Genomic DNA, 20,934 nt, shown 5'->3' with positions numbered 1-20,934 from the left:
ACCCTTTTTAGGTTGTCAGTATTTCCATAACCAACCTGTATTGTATTGACTTCACCAAACTCTCTAGCTGGGGAGTACATCATGGCTTGCGGTGTATACTTAATACTTAGGGCTAGTTTATGTGTAAATGCTATCTGATCATACAGTCTATCTGCCTCCCACCAGAGGTGTGATTCCTGCACTACAGGTGTTAGTGTGTGCACCAGGCTAATTTTAAATATCCTAAGAGATGGGGCTTTTCTCACATCCCTTGGGAAACTTTTCCATACCTAGATACATCTCACTATGAGGGTGCTTTTCTTGATGTTCAGACTAAATCATCCTTTGCATAATTTCAGTTGATTGCTCCTATTTAGAAGTTCTTGACCTGCACTACCCTGTGTAACTCCTCTCACTCCTTTGGTTCTACTCTCTTTAAATATTAGTAGACTCATCATTCTGTCCCTTCCTCCTCCTCTCCCCCACTTACTCACTCCTAAGCCAAGCTAGACACATTTAGCTCTCTTTATCGCTCCTCATACTGCAAATCAATCCCTTCAGCCTTTTTGACGCTTAATTGATCTCCCAAGATTTGTCAATATCCTTCAGGTTAATGGTAGTGCCCACAAATGAACATAATATTCCAACTGCAGTTGCAGAGGGCTAAATTGGATCATATAGGCACAGCTGTGAGTTGAGGACAGAAGTGAAAGTAAGCTGGTCCGAGGTGGTACGGCGTACCGGCAAGGGCAGGTACACTGGACCGGACCAGCTTCCCCAAGCAGGCCCTTTAAATTGCCCCTGACCCCCGGGGCTCCCAGCCGCCTCTGCAGCTAGTAGCTCCGGGGATGATTTAAAGGCCCTGGGGCTCCCAGCTAAAGCCAGAGCCCTGGCACCTTTAAATCTTGATTTAAAGGCCCTGCCTCTTCTGGTTGAGGCCACGGCCCTGCTCAGGACTCCAGCGTATGGGTAAGTCCTTTAAGTTACTTTCACCCCTGGTTGAGGACAGCATAGCGCTGCCTGACTTTGGGGGAAGCACATAGGAGGCTGAACAACCACTACTTGACCTCTATGTGGGGTGCACTTTATGCTCCTCTGCACCTGGCCAACTTTCCCGAATGGTGCATCAGGAATAGCAGAACCATAACCTTGCTGTGTTCTCACCTCCTTGGGATGCTAGGTGCCCTGGGTTATTAAATCAGGTGCAGCCTTTACCTGCAGGGAAAAGAGGTGGGGCCTAAACCCTGTCACACTGGGACTTCACACACCCACTTCCTGCCCTTAACTTAGTGGGAAAGCTAGCACATATTCGCCATGTCATTAGCTTCCCTGACAACTCATCTACACTCAGGGAGGAGAGCTGGAAGCCCCTGCCGGGGGTGGTGGAAAATCAGGAACCAGGGAATGTCTACACTGTAACTACAGGTGTGATTGCACTCAGGCAGGTGTACGCGCACCAGCTTTAATCTAGCTCTAGTGCAGCTACAATTAGCAGTGACAACACAGCAGCACAGGCTTCAGGGTGGGCTACGCAATCCCACCAGGGATCCTGGGTTTATATTTGCTTTGGGAGCCTGGGCAGGCTAGCAATGTCTTCACTGCTATTTTTAGCAAAGCTAGTTAGAGGAAAGCTAGCACAGGGATGCTAGTTTGGCCTATGGCCCGACTTCCGACTGCAGTGTAGACATCTCGCCCTACCCTTGGGGCCCTGCAGCATCTTTCCTCTGGCTAGATTGTAGTGTTACACTCCAGCACACACTAATTTAGAAAGCAATGGTCTCTGTGGTCTGCAAATTCTAATATTTCCTAATTACCCCATTACCCGCTCTGTATTTTACACTATTCCTAATTCTTACTGTCCTGATCCCAAGTTATTCACATCTCTTCTTTCTTTATTTTAAAAGAGCTCCGTACCTCATCTGTTTTTCAGTTATTAATTTCATCTTCATCTTCGTTTGGTAGATGACCTACTTTCTCGCTAGCACTCTCCTTCCTCTTCAGGCCTTGGCTAGCATTCTGTATTTTTTTCAAATTGCACTTAGGTGGCTCAAGGGAGCTGGACCCTGGCAGTAATTCTCCAGAAGAGAACTTGCTGCTCGTGTCAAGTAGTGGAACCATCTTCTGGGCCTGCCACCTCTCCTCACCCTAATGGTGGGCAGGAGGGGTGTGGTGGGGATGTAGCCAGTTTTCTGTGGGTGGCAGGGCCCTAAAGGACCGTGTGACAATGGTATAAGTTAGAACAGCCCCTATGCTGCACTAACTCAGGATGGGGTCAGGCCAGCACAGAATCAGTGACCTCCAGTGGTGCAAGTGGAATCCATCTCTTACTGGTACGGCGGTGGGGGAGCAGCTTATGGAGGGGTATGTGACCTCCTCATGTGACTCCTCCCTGCCCACAGCCTGGGGCCCCCATGCTCTCCCCATCCCCTCCCCATGATCCACCCTACCCTTATCTGGGGAGGGGGGGCTCTGTCCTCCTCCTGCTGCACCGGAGACTTTGGAACCGCAGCGGTGAAAAGTGCAGAATGCCTACAGCTCCACCGGCATGGCTTTAGCACCCTGGAGGACAGGGCTGGGGGCGGTACAGAGCTCTCCCGGAAACCACAGTGGGGAAAAGAGCACAGCTCCTCCAGAGTGGCTGTATCACCCCCAGCCCTGTCCTCCGGCAGGGCTGCTTTACAGATGGAGGAGGCCTGTGTGGAAGGACTGGGCGCGGTACAGCTTCACTGGAGGAGCTGCTGGCATGGGGCTGCCTGGCGGCTCCACATTCTGCTCCTCCTGTGTCTTTCCAGTACGCCCTACCAGCTATAAATATCTTGCTGGTACGGCATAGCGGACCGGACCACCCTACTTCCACTGCTGGTGACTGCGAACAGTTTCCCTGACAGTCCCCAACTTCTGCTGCATGAAGCTGAGCTCAGATACTGAGAAGAACTGAGCCCAATGAGTTCTTACCTACATTTTATCGCTCTGCAGCTCCAGCATCCTTGTTTCTATAAAGCATTCGCTCATGTGCTCCGTGCCACAGTGGCAGCAATATAAACATGTTCACCTTTCCCCAATAGGAATGGCATTTGGTCTGAGCTCAGGTTTGGCTGTCCTCATCTAAGGTGCTGAGCCTCAGAAAGATGGTTGATGCCATAAATCAGCATTAACAAGGAGGAAGATCTCTTTGCCTTCCTCAGTAGGAATCCCCCTTATTTTTAAGGCTGCCTGTACCCAACCACATGTTCCGCTCAAGTGCGACTCAAGTTTTCCCGCTTTTCACTTTTTCCATCAGAGGTTACCTGAAAAACATGGTGACCTGCATGGACAATGGGGTGGTGGGCCTTTTTTCCACTCAGTCTGGGCGTGTACCTACAGAAACAGACAGGGAATGGTGGTAATGCCTCATTAATACTTCTATTCATTGGCCTCAGGTTTGGGTAGGGTTTTTCTATGAGTAAGATTTAGAATTTGGCAGGGTCAAAGAATTTTTGGTGTTGGTTTTCAAGAGATGACACTGATATGTAGGGCCCTACCAAATTCATGGTCCATTTTGGTCGATTTCATGGCCAGAAGGTTTTTAAATGGGTCAGTTTCACGATTTCAGATGTTTACATCTGAAATTTCAGTGTTGTAACCATGGGGGTTCCGAACCAAAACGGGACAGTGAGGGGCTTGTATGGGGTAGCAGTTGTATGGGGTAGCAGGATTGCCACCCTCACTTCTATGCTGCCTTCAGAGCTATGTGCTGACGACAGCAGCTACAGAGCTTCCCGCAGCAAGAGGAGGCTCCCAGAGGTAGAGCTGAGTCTGATCTCCCCAAGCTACTGGGAGCGCCCCAGCCAGGGGCTCCTAGATGCTAGTCCTGGCTGGCTGGGGAGGGACAGGACTTGCTCTTCTCCTGCACGGCTGCTCTTGTGGTGAGATCAGACCCACCTCCAGATACCTCTACTGGCTGCAGGAAGCTCCAGGGCTGGGCATCAACCACAGAGCTTCCTGCAACTGGAGGAGGTTCCCAGAGGTGGGTCCAACTTCCCCCATGCTGCCGGGAGCGCCCAACCCAGGGGCTCCTAGCTGCTAGACCCAGCCAGTGGCAGATTGGCCAGGGCCTCTGCGTTAATGTGCCTGCCCCCTTTCCCCCCCGGAAAAATGGGTGCCCTGAGCCACCCTCACTTCTGTGCAACCCCTGGAAGTGGGTCTTTTCTCCCCACCAAGAGCAACCATGCAGGGGAAGGACAACTTCTGTCCCTCCCCAGCCTGGCCCGGACAACTAGTTAGGAGCCCCCGGCTGGGACTCTCCCAGCAGCAGGGGGAAATCAAATTTCATGGGAAAGGGCTTATTTCACAGTCTGTGACACATTTTTCACAGCTGTGAAATTGGTAGTGCCCTAATGATATCCAATGAGCTGTTTCCCTCATGTGTTTTCATTAAATTTATATGATGCATCTATTTGTAAAGGGGAGGGGTGTTTTCATTCACAAGGATGTTTTATGCAAGCAGTTTTAAGTGAAATGGATGTATTTTTTCTTATACCAATTCAGTGTAGAGGGCACCCAAAGGTGAAATCACTGCTTGTTTGTTGCAAAACAACAGAATTAAGGAAGATATAATTAGTTAGTGTTGAGCAGACATAAATTTGTCCATAATTGAAGGCTAGTTCACTGTATCTTCCTTTTAATGAGTGCATGAATATTTGCTTTGTTTCTTGACAGGATATTATGCAAATGTATTACAAGACTCCTACCTTCCAAAATCTATTTTGGTTCTGATGCTATTGTCGCTTATCTGAAGCTAAGGAATGAGATGGAATTTATATCTGCTATGAACAGCATTATGTGAATTGTTAATTGGTGAGGCTTAGTGCTAATTTGGCTGGGCACTATGTGCCAGGTAATTTTTAAGTAGTTGTCTATTCTTTTTATTACAGCCTTGTTGAAGGTAGAGTTATAACTCAAACAACACTAATATTAAAACTCAAGTTTTGGGAAATGGCTTTCTTGCTGCCCAAGGGACAAGCTACAGAAGTAGCATATTCTAGCCAAAATTCGGCACATTAGTTAGAAGGGTTTGCTCTTCTTACGGTTTAATTAAAAGCCCATTGCAAAGCAAATAAAGAGACTTAGTGGTGTGAATCTCTTTCCACTTCTTCATTCACAGCGAACAGCTGTACAGAAGCAGCAAACGAATGTCTGGACCTCAGTTCTGCAGTTCAGGTATGGAACCTTCACTATTCTTCCCTGGGGAATCTGATTAGCCCTGAACAGTTAGCCAAAATTCAGGTTAAGGAGGTAACATCTTTGATTTTTTTAATAAATAAGACTCTAGCCCTTTGTTGTGGTGAGTGAATGTTTTGTTATGGTGATTTTTTTTTTTGTTAAAAATCATAGGTTATTCAGAGTCTCTCTTCAAGATTGGCTTTTTTGGGGCCTTTGAACAACAGTAGCTGTGGGTCTTTTGTGTTCTGAGAGAGCAAAACATAAAAATCCTTGACTCTGAGGAGGGTGGTACTTATAGTACTAGGGCTGACACAGCCTCCCTTCCAGCATCTAGCTGACTCTGACAAAGCACTCTGGCCTCTAGGCAAAGCTCAATAGTATGGAAAGAAGCATGGTCATAACCACACAGCTAAGGGTGGCCTAGAATTCCTCCTTACCTGTAAGGGGTTAAGAAGCTCAAATAACCTGGTTGGCACCTGACCAAAAGGACCAATGGGGAAAGAAGATACTTTCAAATCTTGTGGGGGGTGGAGAAGGCTTTTTTGTGTGTGTTCTCTTGGGAATCAGAGAAGCATCGGGTCAGAAAACTCCTTCTCCTATAAACCACTCTAAAAGTCTCCCATATTACAAAAATTGTAAGTAAAAGCCAGGCAAGGTGTCTTAGATTATCTTTTGTTTTGCTTGTGAATTTTTCCTTTGCTGGAGGGAGGTTTATTCCTGTTTTTTTTGTCACTTTGAAACTAAGCCTAGAGGAAGTTCTGCTGTGTTTTTGAATCTTTTGTTACCCTGTAAAGTTATTTTCCATCCTGATTTTACAGAGGTGATTTTTACAGGTTGTTTTTTTTTTTAAAATAAAATCCTTCTTTTAAGAACCTGACTGATTTCTCTATTGTCCTAAGACCCAGGGGTTTGGGTCTGTGATCACTTCGTAACCAATTGGTTAGGATATTATCCTCAAGCCTCCCCAGGAAAGGGGGTGTAAGGGTTTGGGGGGATATTTTGGGGGAATAGGAACTCCAAGTGGTCCTTTCCCTGATTCTTGGTTAAATCACTTGGTGGTGGCAGCGTACCATCCAAGGGCAAAGAATTTGCGCCTTGGGGAAGTTTTAACCTAAGCTGGTAGAAATAAGCTTAGGGAATCTTTCATGCAGGTCCCCACATCAGTACCCTAGAGTTCAGAGTGGGGAGGGAACCCTGACAGTCTAGTGTACTAAGAACAGCAATGCAAGACTGAAACTTCACTGTTCTAATCCTGGCTCTGACATTGACTTCCTCTGTGGTCATGTCACTTAAACTGTTTTTCCTAGATATAAAGAGAGAGAACAAAGAATGTAGGCCATATTTACAGGATGGAGGTCTCAATCCTGGGGAGCAGAGACTCTGAAAAGGATTTGGGGGTTGTGGTGGATAATCAGCTGAACATGAGCACCCAATACAATTCTGTGGCCCAAAGAGCCCATCTGATCCTGGAATGTATAAATGGGGAATCTTAAATTGGAGTAGTGTTTTTACCACTGTATTTTGACACTGGTACAACCATTGCTGAGATACTGTGTCCAGTTCTGGTGCCCATAGTTCAAGAAGGATGTTGATAAATTGGAGTGGGTTCAGAGAAGAGCCACAACAGTGACTTAAAGGATTAGCAAACGTGCTTTAGAGTGATACACTCAAAGAGCTCGGTTTATTTAACTGAACAAAGAGAAGGTTAAAGAGTGACTTTGATTACAGTCTATAAGTATCTACATGGGGTACAAATATTTAAAAATGGGCTCTACGCTCTGGCACAAAGAGGTATAAACATGAGCCAATGACTGGAAGTGGAAGCTTGACAAATTCAGACTGGAAATTAAAGTGTACATTTTTAACAGTGAGAGTAATTAATGAGTTGAACAATTTAGCCAGGATGGTGGTGGATTCTTCAGCACTAAGAATTTTGAAATTGACTGGATGTTTTTCTAACAGATCTTCTCTAGGAATTATTTGGGGATGTTCTATGGCCTGTGTTATACAGAGACCAGGAGAGATGATCACAGTGGTCCCTTCTGGCCTGGGAATAACAATTCAAACTGGTCATAAAATGTTTTACCCCATAGAAAATGTGGTGTTTCTGGCAAAAAAACAAAACAGGAGAAGTCTGAAATGCTGCTCCACTGTCTCATTGGAACTGTAGTTCGGGTACTTCATGTTCCCATTTTCCTCTCTAGGTCAGGCGCCATAGTGGGGTTACATTTTCATGATGCACTGTGGTCTCCAAAGCACCATTCACCAAGTCCTGTTACTTCCAAGCACAAAGTCCACAGCGACACCCTTCGAAACTTTCCTGTTAGCTGCCGCTGTTTGCGGCTCTTGAGTTTGCCTAGTAAGAGACTTTTTATACCAAGTCTACCAGTTTAGTTAAATTTAAGCTTTGTTTAGCTCAGCTCCACTGCCCACCACAAGGAAGCGATTAACCACGCTGAGACTTCAAAGAGTGGGGCTGATTAAAGCTCCAGGAGAGGAGTGGGAGCAATAGAGAGATTTGGTGGGGGATGTAGGAGACCATGGAATTCAGAAGGGGAATAAAAATGGGAATGAAGGAAGAAAAGAGAGCAAGGGGGAAGCGAATATGTAAAATGGGAGAGATGAAGGAGCAGATCATAGAGTTTTCCGTTAATCTAATAAGAAAATGAGGAAAAGCTATTCTGCTTAATAGAGAAACAAGAACAGTTGATAGAATTGGGGTGAAAGTAAAAAAAGGGAATGAAGAGGGATAGAATGGGGCACTATGGGAAAAGGGGATTAAGAAATGGAAGGGGAGAATGAGAATAATACATTCAACAGTTAGACTTGTGAATATGATGCATTTATGTCCCTGTATTTTATTCAGTTTCCATAGCAGATGTCCTCACTCTTTGTAAGGTTGGAAAAGAGGGATGGACTGGCTACTTTCAGCTGTTGTGTTACATAATACTGCTGGCTATTCCAGATTTTACAGTTAAAAATTAGAGACAAGGCAGAGAACAGAACCTAAAATACATAAACCTCATGACCTGGGGTCTGTGCATGGATAGCAATTTAAAAAAAAATCGATTATTCTAATTAGCAAGGAGCCTGTTAAATGATCTGTTCCCAATGAAATATCAGTCTGGGCTATTGTAAGTGTCTCAAAGATGCAGATAGTCTTTATAGGATTTGGATACACTTTAAGGAAGATGGGGGAAAGCCCATTTGCCTTTCATAGTTTTCTATATTCTTTCAGCTTTGGCCACCCTATTTCAGCTCAAGGCTCACGTTTCAGGCCGGTTTGAATGCATGAATATAAATCAGTGCAAACAGCTTACTGCACTCAGTTAACAAACCTACATTCTCACACTCAACAAAGCGATGCATGTGCACTATGACAGAGAGCAAAGCACAAACAGGTTAACTAGTAAGTAAACAGTGTTTTGTTGCTGCTCTTGCAATTTGATTGAGAGATCTAGCGATTAGATATTTTTCTTAATGTCCCAGCTGCTGGAGGCAGGTGATTGTGGGAGAAGCTCAGTGTTCAAAAATAAAATTTAAAATAAAAGTAAGTTTCAAGCCCTCATAGTTGCAGAGAAAAGCTGAAAATGTGACCTGAGTGCATCCTATAGGCTCAGAACCCAGAAAGCAAATTAAAAGAGCCAAATTGTTGTATGTATTTATTTTTTATAAACTTATGCTTGGGGTTGGTAATACTATTGCTTGTTTGTTACATTTCTCATGCTGAATATATCTGGTTTTGGGATGGGAGAACCAGTTCAGATCCAACAGACCTCTTCCTTATTACCTCACTCACTGAAGGCTGCGCAACTGTATGTTGTCTGCCAATTGCCCAAAGGGGCTGAATCAGAAGCTGGACACAACCCTCTTTTCTGCCACCCTTCTCCCTGCATGAACACCTGGGATGGGGTTAGTAGAGGAGCCATTACACTGGAGGAATACTTACAATGAGATGGACGATCCTCTGGCTGGCTATGCTAGTGTTAGTGTTGCTTTGCATGAGCTGCATTGCACAAATTGGCTGCAGGGCAGCCCAGAATCTGGGCCATAGAGCCTAATTATTGGTACCTGTATACTGTAGTGATGGAAGCTATACAAATGTGATAGACACTAAAGAATATACACTGACTTGCAGCAGGATGGCCTCATGGCTATAAAAGTGGCCTGTAAACCAGGAAATACGGGTTTTATCCCAGCTCTACCACATGCTTCCTAGGTGATGTTGAGCAAACCCTTTAACCTCTGTGTGTCCTACTTCTGTGACAGAGGGTTGCAAGGCCTAATCCTTCATGTTGGAAAAGCAGTTTGAGATCTTTGAGCATGGCAATGTTTTACTTGTTGGGAAGAGCTGATAATTATTTCTGCCGAGAATAAGTTAAGCAAAGCAGTTCAACGAGATGCTTCCTCTCCATTTCTGGATTAAGAGCACCCACTTTCATTCATCCATTCACTCCTGTGGGCCCCTTGGTGTAACACAACTTCTGCTGATTGCCAGACAACCTTAAAATAATTGGTGGGCATGCACAGAAACCGCAGCACTGACTCAGAGCTGGCTGTTTCCCTATCTAATGGACAACTCTCACATCTGTAGTATCTTTCAACAACTACCCTATATACTTATCAAGGGCCAGGTGACTGACAAGATAGACCATAGCTTGGCATACCAATTCACATCCACACAAACGACGCATAACTCAATTCTGATATCAGGAAGATTTTCCTCTTCACTAGACATCGGAAGAACTATGCTGACTTCAGGAGTGGCTGTTCAGCTGCCTTGCTCTTTCTTTCAAGTCTGTCTCATTTAATTCATTACCATTAATTACTTGAAAAGAATGGCAAAATATACCATATTGTGTGGCCTTTTGCCTATGCCAATTTGTCACTGGGAAAAAGCTAAAACACAGGATAAAGAGATTTTTTACTAGGTTTGTTATACTGGGGCACAGATTATGGGTTGTTAAATTCCTGGCTACTCCCAGATTGCCAGTAGCAGCAGTTGACAAGATTGTGGGCTTACTCTCCATACACTTTGCTATGCTTTGCAAGAAAGATGGAATTTTTTCCTTTGGAAGTGGATCTTTGCTACCATTATATATGAGTTTGTCGCTCTGGGACTAGACTATTGCAACACAATACATATGAGACTACAGCACAGAACCATTCAGAAGGTTTGGCTACTGCAGAAGATGGTTCCCTTCTTACTATATTGTCCTTCACACAAAGATCATACTACCTAGGTGCTTAAAGATCTGCACTGGCTGTCAGATTAATTTCTATGCTGAATGTAAGCTGTTGGCTTTGGTGGTCCTAAGTGATTTGGACTGTGGTGACTGGAGAGCCTTCCTTTCTCCCTGTGTGACGCTGTAGCAGTTGAGATCAGAGGCATTCAAGCTACTAGCCATTTGGCTTAAAAGAAAGGTCCTAATTCTCTCCCTGAATGATAGGAGTACTGTCATAGGCTGTGGAACTTGTTCCAGGCCTTTGGTCCAACAGAGCCAAATTTGCTGAACTCAGGGCATGTTGCAAGCTACATTGTTTTCTCAGGGTTTTCTGGAAGGGCTGGGTTAAGGGACTTGGGATAGCCCATCGTGGGGTTTTCATTTGACTATTTATGATGAAGTCTTCAAGTCATATTGGCAAAAAGAAAAGGAGTACTTGTGGCACCTTAGAGACTAACAAATTTATTTGAGCATAAGCTTTCGTGAGCTACAGCTCACTTCGTCGGATGTGTATAGGTTATTTGTGATACCAGTCTGGGTGAGAGAGGATATTTTAGTAAGACTGGCTGTTGTGGAACTTGTGGTACGCCTCTGCAAGAACTAAATGGAGGCCCCTTCAAATACAACTGGATAACTTAAGCAAATTAAATCTAACTCTGAATTGCTTCACGTTTGTTAGCTTGCTTACCAGCCTAACCAGACATCTAAAATATTAGCTGACAGCAAAATCCTCCATCAAACATTTTGATTTATTTAGGGAGATTTGACATTTTGTAATTAATTTAGTAACTCAAATCAAGGGACTCATTGGTACTGCATGTGGATGCTGATTTCCCCCAGCTGAGCCTTTCTTCCTGCACCTTTTATTATCTTCCCTAGGACACCAGATCCTGCAGGATATGATAAGTCTCAATAAAAGCCATGGGAGTTGCTCAGAGCCTGCAGGGAAAGTAATGTGATTAGGCCTGTCTTTATTTTAATATCTGGGTATGACTGTTTTTTAGTATCCATGTCACCCATCTTTCTTTCCTCTACATACACACACAGACACCTTTTATATAGATAAATCTCTACAGGCTCTAATTTTGCCTTTACAGTTTATTTCTGATGAAGGGTGAATGGGCACTAAATGGGATTGTATTTCATTTCCAGCCCACATGCGAACAAATCATTCCCTGCTTTGTTCAGTGAATTTTCTGGGGCTGCTTTTCTTTTTTCCCTGAAGGGTAGAGAAGCAGTTGGCTGATTTTTTTTTTTTTTTTGGACTGATTGTGGTGGAAGAAGCACAAAGTATCTCTTTGATATGTTGGCAGATTCATCTGTTACGGTGTCCATAGGAGAGTACTGATTTTCTCTGGCTCAATACTGAGAACTCAAGTGGACTTAAGATAGATTCTCATTTTCTTAGCTAGAACACAGCTTCAGAAGACTCCCAAGTGCACAAGTGTTAATGGCATAAAATGTCTGGTACATAACTTCTGGGAAGGGTTTTAAAAGATCTAACCAGCAATCATTCATTTCTAGGCCAGTATAATTTATCCATGTTTTTCCAAACTGTCTCAGGCTGTCATGTCACACTCTAGAAATATGATCTCAAAGCATGAAATGCTTTCATTGGGGCTGGGAAATCACTAATATGTCTATTTTTATCATTTTATCAGTAATAGGAAAAAAATCTTGCTTCTAAACTGAATGTGTGAAATGTCCTATATTCAGTGGTGGAAATGGGATGCCTTCCAGCAATCTAGCAGTTTCCTCTTGCCTTTTTGTAATGCTATCCAGTATGTGACTGAAAAATGAAATCTTTCTACTGTATGATCATCTTTTATTTTTCTTCTAAAAAGGAAAGAAAATAAAAGACAGCAGGTGCTGCTGATTGAGGTGCTAGCCTTTTATCTTTGGAGATAGATAATTGCATTTACTTTAAGGCATGTGTAAATATTTGTTGGATTTCAATGTTTGAAACCCTAGTGAATCAACGTCCTAAAACATGGTTAAAAAACGGCTTAAGGAAACTACCTTCGCTGAGCAGATTATGAAGCTCCCTGGCTTTAGCTGTTTCTCCACATGTACATAGCAGTGTTCTAACAGATGTCAGAGTCTTAGGTTTTCACTTCTGCCAAATCCACTTTGTAGAATGTAACTGGAACCACCTTGATTGGACTCAGACTTCTCTGAATATTGCAGAAGCTCAGTCAGGTCAACACAGACTCTGATCTGAATATGTTCTTTGAAGACGATCAAAGCAGTTGTAAGTGCTGGATGTTATATGGCTGTATAAAGCATATGCACCCAGATGATGGAAGTGTTCCTGGATTCTATTCAAGATACTGCTTATCATAACACGTACATCATAAGTTAGGGCTATATATGTCCCATTCTCCATACTGAATCCCTAGTTCAATTTCTTCCGCTCCTAACTCAATGTTCCTGCCAGTTTACTAACGATCTGATGCAATCCACACTAAAATCAATGGGAATTTTCCCACTAACTTCTAAAGGATCAGGCTCCAAATGCAGAAAACTCAGTTTATTAATGTGTATATCATGAACTATGGGCAAGCTGCAACAAAAGAGCCAGCTGCCTTTCAAGCACACACATTTATTTTCCTGCATGCTGGAAAACACATTGATTAAGTATACTGAATTACAAATAGTAAGGCTGTAAGCTCAGCAGTTCCACAGACTGGCCAGGCTCCTCCCATAACTGGGAGCATAAGTTTGTAGGGACATGAGATCTTTGGCTGAGGCAGCAAATGAAATCTACTCCTGTAAATTATGTAACCTGGGGCACTGCTCTAATTAAATAAAGTTTAGGAAATATATCTTGAATTGTTTTTGATTTCTTTAATAACTGTTGTACCTGAAATGAAATATTTTTAGAACAGACTGGGTTTTCCTCTGCTGAATCCCTAGAGATATTTATTATTAATGACGGGTTTGAGCCACAAAATATGTATTTGGACTCAAACATTCCTAATTTGAGAGTGTTTAGATCTGAGATTTTGGTTCCCACCCATTTTTAATTGCTATATTCTTTTTCATTTAAAAAAATGGGAAAGCAGAATGTGTGAATTGGTTATAGTTATTGGATTTTAATTTTTCATTACAAAGTTTCCAGTGTCAATTTGGGACACAGTTCAGGTAAAAAAAAAAAAAAAAAAAAAAGGGACATTGAGAAAACGTGCCTCCTTTTGGTCAGGCTCAATGCTGCCTTTAATGCTGCCTTAGATACAGCAGCCTTAGAAATACCTCAGACAGATACCATGGGCATTAGCGCATTGTCCAGTGGACAGTAGCAGCAGTGATAGGATTCCCTGGGATGCCTGTAACGAAAGATTACCACTTCAAAAGTTATTTTTCCTCCATTGGTACCTGCTGTTAATTGATTTAACTTGTTAGACTGACCTCCCACTTCGTAAAGCAACCCCCACCCCCCATCCTTTCATGTATTTATACCTGCTCCTGTATTTTCACTCCATGCATCCGATGAAGTGGGTTCTAGCCCATGAAAGATTTATGCCCAAATAAATTTGTTAGTCTCTAAGGTGCCACAAGGACTCCTTGTTGTTTTTACAAAACAGGACATGCAGGAATCATGGTCCAGTGGTTAGGGTACAAGCCTAGACATAGGAGACTTGGAATCAGTCCCATGCTATGCCAAAGAGTTCCTATGTAACCTCTCTCAAGTCACTTAGCCTCTGTGTACCTCAGTGCTGTATCTGTAAAATGAGGATAATATTTCCTTACCTCACAGAGGTGTTGTGATAAATATAATACAGGTTATGAAGCACTTTGAGATCTACTGATGAAAAGTGCTATACAAGATAGGTATTAATACTATTATAAAACCTGCAGAAAGCTCTGTAAATATTCACAAAATTTCAGTTTCACTGCAAGAATGAATTCAGAAATGTCTTCCAGCTTTCATCTTCACACTGCCTTGGCAAGATGCTGTAATACATGTGTCCAACACAGGTTTTGTTAATTTCCTCATAAACTTAACAAAGTGCATTCCATGCTTTACATGTTCAAAGTTATTTCCCTAATTGAGCTTTAACATGCATTGCACGTATTCCATTACACTACTTTATTTTGAAATAACCACATGTAATTGCAGACATTACCATTGTTGGCAAGTGATACCATAGCAGATATTGTTTAAGCCACACTTTCACATACTTGACAATTTCTGCAATGAGTGTGTTGATACCAATAAAATAAGCAACGCAAATTTCAGTTGATTATTTCAGATTACTAGTATAGTTCATGCAAATATTTGGATACTCAATGCTCCTTAGTAAGTGTAACCACAATAGGAAATTGTATAAGATAAGTGTTATCTACAGACAGAATTCTATTGACTATTTTAGTTACTATCGCTTTGTTGTTATGGTTTATATGGATATTACATCCAAAAAAATTATGTTAAAAGAATGTTAAGGTTGAATCAAACACTCAAAAGTTAGGAAATGCCAGAACTAAGGTAGCTCCCGTAATCTTAATTGATCTGTTGTGCATATTCATTATGATCACAGTCTTTAATCACACAATTTCACAGAATTTTTCCCCAGGAGCCCCTGGCAGCCAGAAGTAGCAATTGTCCAGTTCAGCCTCTGCAGTCCTAGGCTGGAGTATGCTCAGGTCAGACGGAATCTTTAAGGAATGTTACTGCCAAACTCTAACAAGTCTCTTCTGAACATGTGCAAACAGATTTTTTTTGTTTTGTTAGACTTATAACTTGGCCAAGTTTAGGTGGAGTTTCACAGGATTAGCAAAAGGATAATTCCCCCCCTCCCCACCCCATCTTAAATCCTTTGCTCCAAAAGCACAGAGATGGTAAAGTCTCTCAATGAAAAGGTTATAAGAATATTTTTAACATGGGGGCGATGTATTTTCCCCGAATCCCATTCTTCAAAACAGCTGAAATTTTTAAACTGAAATGTGGCTTTTGTTTTGTATTCCTGAGGCAGATTTAAAAAACATGTTGCATAGAAAATTTCAGTCTGACTGGGCAAAGTTTGGCAAAGTCATAAGCAACTGAAAATGGGGTCTTATAATGGGAAGTGTTGAGCAACCTTAATTATAGGTAGTGCTACCAGCACCATCTATTCCATAAAACTTCCTTTAAACAACATGCTGCTGTCCAGTTATGGCTATCATGAGGTGTTCAGAATAAAAGCTGGTGCAGAGCTGGTATCCTGAGCTCTGAGTGGGATTTTTCCTCCAGGGAGTGCAAGGCTTGGTGCAGCCTTCTGTCTTCTCTGAGGTCAGCTCTGATGTTTGGTATAAAGAAAGAGACAGACTCATGCTCCTGTCTCCTCCTGCTCCTCTCTGGAATAATTTTTGTCCCTAGGGGTGTGCACAGAGGGAGTGGTCCTTGTACCTACCCAAGTACAGGAGCCTGGTTCTTGCATAGACCGCTCAGCGTGACAGGGAAGTGCTTCCAAGTGCTGGATACTCCCTTGTTCCAACACTAGGGTTAGGGACAATCCCGTGTAATAGGTGCATGGTGCCATGTGGATAAGAGATGTGCTCTGGCCTCAACACACAGCATGGCTGCCTCTAGCCCACTCATGATCACAATGTGTTCTCGAGAGGGTATGACTAAAAGGAGCAGGCACAGAGCAGGGCATTATTTGCTGTGGGACAGAGGGGCAGTTGTCCTTCCCAATCCTTGGTTCCCCCTGGCCCCCCGAGCCAGACTTTTCATAGCTCTTCGCTAGCTGGTGCTGCACCGTCTCCTCTGAGCCAGTGGGGCTGACCAGGCTAGGGTTCCGAATCACTGCATTGTCAGTGCCACTGCCTCTCCCCACTGGATGATAGGAAGCAGCAGTGGCAGCCTGGGCTGGAGTTTAGCGTGGAGTGAGTTGGGCCATGATCCCTCTCTCAGGCTAGCCGTCACTGAGATGCCCTCTCCCCAGCCCACTTCTCCCTCCACACCCTGGGTGAGGACTGATGCGCCACATCATCACCTCCCCTCCAGAATATGAGTGGCCCACTAATCCTCCCACAAGTAGCCACAGCCTCAGTGTGCAAGTGGAAGCAGGGAATTTGTCCCCTGCTCCCTGAATTTTTCTAAAATGGCATCTGGGCACGGAGCCATAGACCAGCTGCCCTACATGGCAGGTTCCTCCCTGACTGGTATTACATAAACCAGGAAAAAAACAAACCCTGTTGAGATTAACGATGCTCAAGGCTCTCGTAACCCGGACAGCTCACAATGTTTAGTAGTGATCACGTCACTTTTTAATGTCATGCAGCAGTAAGACACACTGTTTCACCCCGTGATTGTAGCACGTGGCATAGGGAATGGAAAGAAGAGGCATTTGAGGGAATTGGCTCATAAATGAGTGCTCTGTGAGGTTGCACTCAAAGGCGGAACAGCCAGATGCCACCTTTTGCAAAGGAAAGGCAGCTGCATTCCAGTTAAAGCTGCTCAGAAAAACTACAGTCGGTGGACCCTCGTTCTGTCAGAACAAGGGGTTTCATCAAAATGCTTTGCAAAACTGGGTCAGTTTCAACAGAATATTGTTTCGGGGGGGAAAAAGCAAAAATTGCAACTTTTTTTTAATGAAATATTGAAATTTTTCATTTTGAGATGACTTTTTGTTTAAAAAATTTGCATTACATATTGCTACCTCTTTTTGGCTCAAGCAGCTAAGTCAAAGTTCACAGTCTTGCTGGTGGTTGCAGTTGAGAGTAGAAACTGATGATGGAATCAGGTATTTTCTTTGACCCAACCTGGTCAGAACACTATCCAGGGGAATCCTCCACCTCCCATAGTGCTAGTTTCTGGGCAGAGTCTATCAGAGGTTGTTTTAGTTGTGGGTGCTTAACTGACTTTTACTACTACCTTAAGTGAAGGATGCATTCGCACATCAGTTTCAATGAGGTTTTAACTGAACCCATAACAAGGTTTAACCCAGCTCATAACACTATAATATAAAACAATTTATAAATAGTCGGAAGAGAAAAAAAGATGTGGGTTTGTTTTTTTTTTCAGATTTTTCCTTCACAAAGTGTTTTATCATGTGGTGGTTTTGTTCCAAGTCAGAATGAAGCCATATTTCAAAATTCTTTGCCACATGGAACTTCAGCCACACAGCTCGGTTTAACCACTGAATGAAGGCAGCTGTAGGGGCACCAAGAGCCATAACCCCAGTTCACCAGCCATGCTGAGCTAGGAAGTCTGAACATGTTCAGAGCCCTAGCACTGCCCATAGTTGTGTCTGACGGGAGAGCTGCAGGATTCTCAATGTCACTGTGACTCTCCAGCATATGCAAGGCTTTGAGGTCATGCTCCACCTTTCCAATGATGGGGCCAGCCCCTTCTCAGAATGGGAAGCATGGAGGGATTCTCAACTGCAGATGAGCAACAGCTTGATTTTTGTCCATCGAATTTCCCCACCCATGTTTTTTTTTTTAATTAGTAGTAGTAGTATGTGCATAATATGCTCTGCACCGGGCAACATACAAGTGATGGCAGTCCCTGCCCCAAAGAGTTTGCAGCCTAATAAAGAAACTGAGAATATGGAATGCACCGAGAATTTAGAGGGTTTTGTTTATTTACTTTTAATGTATCGTTTTCGGTTGGCATTCTAGGAGAAATAAGTTTTAAGGAAGGACTCCACTATGCATAGAAGGCTGGCTTTCAAAATGAGGCGGGGGAGGAAGGCATGTGTATTAGAAAACTATCACACACAAATTATGGGGTTTTAAGTTTTTGCTATGGAGTTGGATTAAAGGAATGCATGGGTTCAATATACATATTTATCTATTTGCATGGAGGCATTTGAGTGTAAATTCCTATAAATTAAAACAAATCTGCACTCCATAAAGAGTGAGTAATCAGCTTTAATTTACCTTTCTTACTAATAGGAACAACACTATCCTCTAGCAAAGTAATTTCTCAAAACTTCACTACCTCTATTGTAAGATGTAGTGTCAAATTCAGACCTGCTGTAAGGAGAGGCAGAAAGTAGATAGCTGGAGAGGCTGTGCCTACTGTCTTGTTCACATGCAGAACAGCAGGGTACAAACTAGCTCTTACTTTTCATTCAGTCCTTATGTACGTGCGTGTGTGTGCATGTTCATGTGCACGTACATGATTAAAAAAACACCCCAAAATAAACACACTCTAACTGATGGCAAAACACAGCCCGGAGTATAGAGTCAGCATTTCAAAACATTATACACACACACGCACACAGAGTGCACACAGGCTAAGTGTGCAACTTACTCTCAGTGGAAAGAATCCACTCGTATGAGACGCTCTATTGAAGTCAATGGAACTACTTGTCTGGGTAAGCGTATTCCAAAGTGGGCAAAGGTTACACAGTCTAGTAGCCTATGCTGCATAGCCAGCATTTCAGAGGCGACAGGCTCATGTCTCAGCTCGGCCTAGCATATAACTTCACAGGTACATTTTCTGTCATGAAAGAAGTAAAGTTTCTTTTCAGATGTAGTTATTTGCTTCCCTTCGGGTGTCCAAAATGATCAAAACATTAACATATGTGCCAAGTTTGCTACTTTCTGATTCATGGGAAGGTAAATTGGGCAATTCTCTGTTTCTCAGCAATTTAATTTCTTTCTCTTTCTGCCTTGTTTTAAGGATACCAAATCATAACCCAGGCAGTGGGCTGTTAGTTTGCAAACACATGTCAGTGCCTAACAGATGCAAACAAAAGCAACAACCTTTCACCATAAATGCCAAGTAAAGAGTAGAGTACAAACACTCAGAAGCCATAAACTCTCACTAACCCACTCTCTTTGTCCATACTTTGACTAGTTCTGATTTGTCCTGTTACGGTGGATTCCTGCATACATACACTCCTGGAAGGCATCTCACTGATCCATGAGATTACTCACATGAATAAATGTTGCAGAACTAGGCCTCTAACCCTCTGTCATATCTGTTTAAAGCAGCAATCTATTAAAATCTCCCACTATGTGGTAATAAGTGCCTCTTGGGGCCCAATCGCATGAAGTTCTGAGTGCCACTCAACACTTCATGGGATGGGACTCTAGAAGAGTGTCTGTGCTTCTTCAGCTTTACTTCCAACCTTGTTTTCTTTTTGCTCTCTGCTGCATTTAAAATGATCCTGCCTCACTTCCTATCAACTAGCTGGTGACTGTAATAAAGGTCTCTCTCCTTGATGCAACCACAAACAAAAACTCATAGCAAAGAGGGGAGACCTTTCTGGTGCAAAGCAGAGGACATCAATTAGACTGCAGTACACAGCTTTTTGTTTGGAGGAAATTTCTATTATGAGATTCTACTTACCGCGAGAAAACCCGGGAGCAGCGATCATCAGTCCAAAAGACCTTGTCTTGCAGAAAGCAAAGAGTTATACTTAAGCAGAGAAAAAATTCCTTGACCTGTATAGCTTACATCATAAGTTCCCTTTGACAGGTATATACAGCCTTCCTAAATCCTCAAGAAACCCGCCCCAGTTGCCCCACTTTGACTGAAAGAATGGTGTTGGGGTTCAAACACTGGCCTGTTGAGTGAGGAGAACTGCATTCTATTCATAGATTAGCCACAGATGTAGGGCTCAGTCCTGCTCCCACTGAAGTTAAATTAATGGTACACTTCCATTGATTTCAGTGGGAGCCGTACTGGACCACTACTCTGTGTCCTTGGGTAGTCAGTAAGGTATTTCAAATTGGGCACCCAAAATCAGAGGCCACATTTGAAAATGTTGACTTTAATCTTTCTGCAACTCAATATTTCTTTCTGTAAAATGGGCATCATACTCACCTGAATTTCCAGGGGTGTGTGGGGACTTATTTCATTAATATTTGTAAAGGGCTTTGAGAACTACAAAAGAAAGTCACTGCAGAATGCCAGATATTCTTATTGAACTGGGATACTATGGTGATGGGCACAAAGATCAGCTTACAATGCATTTACTGTAGTTAAAATGGAATGAATAACTTGTATTAAAATAGTAGCACTGCCTGATGTGATTATAGTGTAAATAGTTTCCTGTTTGCCTCTTATGGTAACATCTGCTGCATTTTAAGTCAAAAGTGAGGAATTTGTGAAACTATTACTAGAAGACGGTATGTCTGACAAAAGCACACTTTCTTCAAGTGAAAATTGTTGTTTGGCATATTGATTGTGCATGAAATATGCTTAATCCTCCACCTTCTCCAACCAAAGTGTAAAGACCTTGCTTTTATGGGACAATAGCTGTTTAATTTGATATCATGCACAAAATCACTTAGATGAAGTTTTGCTCCTTTACATAGTGTCTTGACATCATTTTATGGGAATGTTCTGGTGGCCTGTAATGGGTAGTCACTGCCCTGCCTCAGAAATCTTAAACTATCGGAGATTAGCGGACATAGGCTGAATGTGGGCAAGCCAACAAGGCACAGTTCTTACAAAAATATACTGCAATTTTATGGTTCAGTCATTTCCAGGAATGAGGCTAGGACAAAACACATCTGGAGACCTTTTCTTCAGAAAGCCCTGGCACACTCATGCTATGAAGCAGGGACAATTTGGCAAGAGGTGAGG

At 42.9% G+C, this 20,934-nt stretch overlaps 1 long non-coding RNA gene across 3 annotated transcripts in view; it reads left to right on the top strand.

The window, feature by feature from the left end:
- Positions 1-20,934, top strand: part of LOC122461587 — an 88,063-nt gene that overhangs the window by 46,452 nt on the left and 20,677 nt on the right. For all 3 annotated transcript variants that reach the window (XR_006283569.1, XR_006283568.1, XR_006283567.1), the window contains one exon: positions 5,123-5,178. This is a non-coding gene — a long non-coding RNA (uncharacterized LOC122461587). The remainder of the gene's footprint in view (positions 1-5,122; positions 5,179-20,934) is intronic.

Source organism: Chelonia mydas, chromosome 9 (assembly GCF_015237465.2).
Source record: "Chelonia mydas isolate rCheMyd1 chromosome 9, rCheMyd1.pri.v2, whole genome shotgun sequence".
NCBI lineage: Eukaryota > Metazoa > Chordata > Testudines > Cheloniidae > Chelonia > Chelonia mydas.
The sequence above is the reverse complement of the archived record's forward strand: the minus strand, read 5'-3'. Positions and strand labels throughout refer to the sequence as shown.